This window comes from Halichoerus grypus, chromosome 2, assembly GCF_964656455.1.
Source record: "Halichoerus grypus chromosome 2, mHalGry1.hap1.1, whole genome shotgun sequence".
Lineage (NCBI taxonomy): Eukaryota > Metazoa > Chordata > Mammalia > Carnivora > Phocidae > Halichoerus > Halichoerus grypus.
Genome location: NC_135713.1, coordinates 110,477,955 through 110,482,919, shown reverse-complemented (window position 1 = coordinate 110,482,919; position 4,965 = coordinate 110,477,955). Strand labels below are relative to the sequence as shown.

The window sequence follows — 4,965 nt, the reverse complement described above, 5'->3', positions numbered from 1 at the left end:
TCATCAACATTGTAACTGACCTTATTGTAATTAATTCAAACGAGCATAAAGGGATTGTCAGATCCTCTTGGAGTTAGGAAAAATATATCTATGTTCTTCTTTTCGTGGCCGTGATTGTAAAATTAGCTGTGATTATATCAGAATCTTTTTTTTTTCAGTATTTATTGTGAAAAAAACATCAACTACACAAAAGTAAAGTGAACAATAAAATGAACTGTCATTTGCCCATCATCCTGATTCGACAATCATCACGAAGCTGTCACAATTGTAGAAATGCTTTTAGGAGCCAGGGCAAGCGCACGGTGATGGATTGATGGCGGGCCTTTCTCTGGGGGCCTCTCATAGTGTACCCATGCCAGGGGAGTGAGCAGCCCTGAACCACTGCCCAGCCTCCTCACTGGTGGGCTGTGAGCACTGAAGGGGGCTCAGGGGGAAAAAGTTACTAATTAATTAATTAATTTTTAAAAAGCCAATACATGCATTTAGCTGCATATTTAGTAGTGCAAACTGGTCCCCTGAGCAGCTACCTCTCAGGCATCTACCACCGCGCAGTGAGGGAGCTACTCTCTCCCCAAGGCACACCTCAGGGTGAATATTTCTACTTCAGATTTAAACTTTTCTTTATTTTTAAGCTTCATTGGTTCTGTGCTTTTTTTTTTTTTAAGATTTATTTATTTTATTTGAGACAAAGAGAGTGGGGGGTGGGCAGATGGAGACAGAGTCCTAAGCAGACTCCGCTGACTGCAGAGCCAGAGCCAGAGGTGGGGCTCGATCTCATGACCTCCAGATCAAGACTTGAACCCAAACCAAGAGTCAGAGGCTTAACCGACTGCACCACCCAGGCACCCCGGTTCTGTGGGGTTTTTACATAAACAGGATGCACACGTTGTATTCCATCAAACACTGTATGGGAGTTGTTACTATTTTTTTCTTTTTTTTTTTTTTAAAGATTTTATTTATTTTTTTTTGACAGAGCGATAGCACAAGTAGGCAGAGGGAGAGGGAGAAGCAGGCTCTCTGCCAAGCAGGGAGCCGGACGTGGGGCTCGATCCCAGGACCACAGGATCATGACCTGAGCCGAAGGCAGCCACTTAACCAACTGAGCCACCCAGGCGCCCCTATTTTTTTCTTTTTTGAAAGATCTGTCTCTTCTTTTTTTTTTTTTTAAATATTTTTTTAATTTATTTTTTAACAAAGAGAGACAGCGAGAGAGGGAACACAAGCAGGGAGAGAGTGGGAGAGGGAGAAGCAGGCTTCCCGCCGAGCAGGGAGCCTGATGTGGGACTCGATCCCAGGACCCTGGGATCATGACCTGAGCCGAAGGCAGATGCTTAACAACTGAGCCACCCAGGCGCCCGATCTGTCTCTTCTTAACTCTGAGGTGACTACATGAACAGGTTGATTTGAATCATTCAAAGCTTTTCTTCAAATCCACACAGTTATGTGCCAACATATGGTGCTAGTTAGTAAGTGCTTGTCTCTTAGCTCCAGGCTACTCCCTGTTTTGTGATGGTGGGATTGTAGCTTTGCTCTCTGGCTTCCTGTTAGGACCCTGGCTGTTTCCGATTTGCTAACTGACTGGATGAGGTTCTCTCACATCATCCCGGAAAGCATTTTCACTCCTGCAGCTGCACCTGTGGCCCCAGGCAGTGGCAGAATAAGGCTTGCAGCTTTTTTCAACAATTGCAGAACCAGGTTCATCACACCCTCTCACTTAGAGATCTTCAAGTTCTCTTGTAGTTATCTAGTTAGCTGACTCTAGTTAACCAAATGATACATAGTTCACCGTTATTTTATATTTAGCTTTCTCCATTTCGTAAATCTGATACTCTTTCTCTCCTCCTACTAGACATGGACACAGAAATATTCGTATGTTGGAATTTTTTCATTCTCCTTCTTTATGTATGTATTTTTTACAATAAATGGGATAATGCCCATTACTTCACAACTTGCATTTTTCACTTAATGTTTCATGGACAGCATTTCCAGGTCAGTATATATAACTCTAATTTTCTCAATAGCTGCATAATATTCCATCATATGGACAGACTGTAATTTATTCAACCATTCTGTTGACAGATATACAAGTCCTAATTTTTTGCTACTACAAAAAAATGAACATTCTTGTTCATATATCCTCTATACTAATACATTTGTTTCTATTTAAAAATCACTAACAGTGGGATTGCTGTGTCAAAGAATGAAGTATTTATATTTGTGTGACACCATGTATACTGAATTGAACTGGTCTTACTCCTCAGTTTATGACACTGTATCATGGATTCCCCTCTAGAGCCTCCAGAAAGAACACAGCCCAGTCAACGCCTTGATTTAATCCACGAGACCCATTTCAGATCTGTGACCTTCAGAACTACAAGATAATAGATCTGGTTGTTCTCAGCTGCTAGGTTTGTGGTAATTTATTACAGTAGCAATAGGAAACTAATACATTGTTCTTATTAAGTTTAGGTATTAATGTTATATATCTCATACTCACCTAATCCCACTACTTAATTTTTTTTTTTCTGAGTCAATTTGGTAAGATAGATGTTACTAGATTGTTGTCCGAAGTGTGAAATTCATGTTTCTCCAACAATGCGTGAAATCTTTTCCACTAATTCCCATAAGTAAGGGACACTATTGATTCTTTTATTTTTTATTTTATTTTATTTTTAAAGATTTTATTTATTTGACAGAGGGAGACACAGAGAGAGAGAGAACACAAGCAGGGGGAGTGGGAGAGGGAGAAGCAGGCTTCCCGCGGAGCAGGGAGCCTGATGCGGGGCTCGATCCCAGGACCCTGGGACCATGACCCAAGCCGAAGGCAGACGCCGAACGACTGAGCCACCCAGGCGCCCCTACAAAATGTTTTTTATTATTATATGTTTACCTTTTCTGTTGCTGTTTTTGGGTTTCCAGGCTTGGTTAAAGTCCCTCATGCCTTTTGATGGCGCATGTAAACTACATTTTCTTACAAGATTTTATCATTTACAATTTTGCCTTTAATCCAACCAGAATTTATTTTTTTAAATATTATAAAATATAGAATTCATTCTAGTTTCTTCCCAATTACACCAACAGTATTTATTAAATAATTCAGCCTTTCCTCAGTGAATTGAATTATCATATTTGCTATATATTAAATTTTCATTTATACTGTATCTATTTCTAAATTTTTAAATTTTGTTCCTTCCCTGGTACAATTTGTATCTAATTTTATATTAGCTTTATAGTATATTCCAATATTGAGCAGGTGAGTTTTCCCACACTGTTGTTCTCTCTCTGTTCTAATGCTTTTCATGGCTATTTCCTTATATTTATTCTTCCATACAAATTTTATGATCCAATTAAAATTAAAAAATTGTATTGAATTAAATTTACAAAATAATTTTAGGAAATTTGACATTTAACGATACATTATCTATTGAGGAAATCTTTTCATTTGTTTCATTATGTCTTATTTTTTAAAGATTGCCTTGCCAAATTTGATTTACAAGCATTTTATTTAAAATTTCTAAACCTATAAAATGAAATTACTCTATTGGTTTGCTTTTTTTTTTTAAAGATCTTATTTATTTATTTGACAGAGAGAGAGAGAGAGAGAGCACAAGCAGGGGCAGTGGCAGGCAGAGGCAGAGGGAGAAGCAGGCTCCCCACAGAGCAGGGGGAGCCTGATGTGGGGCTAGATCCCAGGACCCTGGGATCATGACCTGAGCCGAAGGCAGTCGCTTAACCAACTGAGCCACCCAGGAACCCTATTGGTTTACTTTTTTGTATTTGTATAACTATGCTGGATTTGTAAAACCACTGTGAAGAGTTTGTTTTTATGTATTGTGGAATAGTTTGGTAAGCATAGGGATTATCTGTGATTTGAAGGTTAGAGAGAATTTAGCTATAACATTGTCCAGACTTGTTGCTTTTGTCATTATTTGAAAACAATTTTATTATGAAAAATATCAAATATATACAAAAGTAGAGAAAATAGTATACTGAATCCTATGTACCTACCACCTAGCTTTGACAATTATCTCAAGAATTTTCCATTCTTGTTTCATCCATCTTCCCACTTTTATTGTGCTGGAATATTTTAAAGCAAATCTCAGGGGAGGAGGTGGCCATGTGGTTAAGGTGATGGACTGCTAAAGCAAATCTCAGATTTCTTATCAGGTCATCTGTAAGTAGCTCACTCTGTTTCTCTAACAGATAAGGTCCATTTTTTTTTTTTTTTTAAACAGCCACCTCATCATACCTAAAAAAAAAAAATTTCCTGATTGTTTAAAAAATATCCTTTTGGGGCACCTGGGTGGCTCAGCTGGTTAAACATATGCCTTCGACTCAGGTCATGATCCCAGGGTCTTGGGATCCAGCCCCACGTCAGGCTCCCTGTTCAGCAGGGAGTCTGCTTCTCCCTCTCTCTTTGACACTCCATCTGCTCATTCTCTCTCTCTCTTTCTCCCCCTCCTCCCCGTGAGAGCATGTGCATGTGCATGCGTGCCCTCTCAAATAAATAAATAAAATCTTAAAAGATATCCTTTTACTTTTGGTTTGTTTGAATCAGAATCCAAAAGACATCTAGTGCATTGCATTTTTGTTGTTCTGTCTCCTGATTCTCTCTTAATTTAGAAAAGTTCTCTCTTATCTCCTCCCACTCTGCCCTCCCTGTGCCATTTATTTGTTGAAAAATCAGGTTGTTTGTCCTACAGTATATTCTAGATCTGGATTTGGTTAGTTGTTTCCTTGTAGTGTTACTTAACTTGTTCCTCTTTTTTTTTCCTTTTTTTTGTAGACTGAAAGTTAAAAATCTTGATTATGTTTAAGTTAAATTATTTTGGGGGTGCCTGAGTGGCTCAGTCGGTTACGCATCTGACTCTTGGTTGTCCACTCAGGTTGTGATCTGGTGGTCTTGAGATAGAGCCCCTTGTCGGGCTCCACACTCAGCAGGGAGTCTGCTTGAGATTCTCTCTC

General features: G+C 39.0%; 1 non-coding gene across 1 annotated transcript; it reads left to right on the top strand.

Moving 5' to 3' along the window:
* Positions 1-297: 297 nt before the first annotated feature.
* Positions 298-433, top strand: LOC118518776 (small nucleolar RNA SNORA42/SNORA80 family). The gene has a single exon (XR_004908877.1). It is a non-coding gene; the product is annotated as a small nucleolar RNA SNORA42/SNORA80 family (small nucleolar RNA).
* The last annotated feature ends 4,532 nt before the right edge of the window (positions 434-4,965 follow it).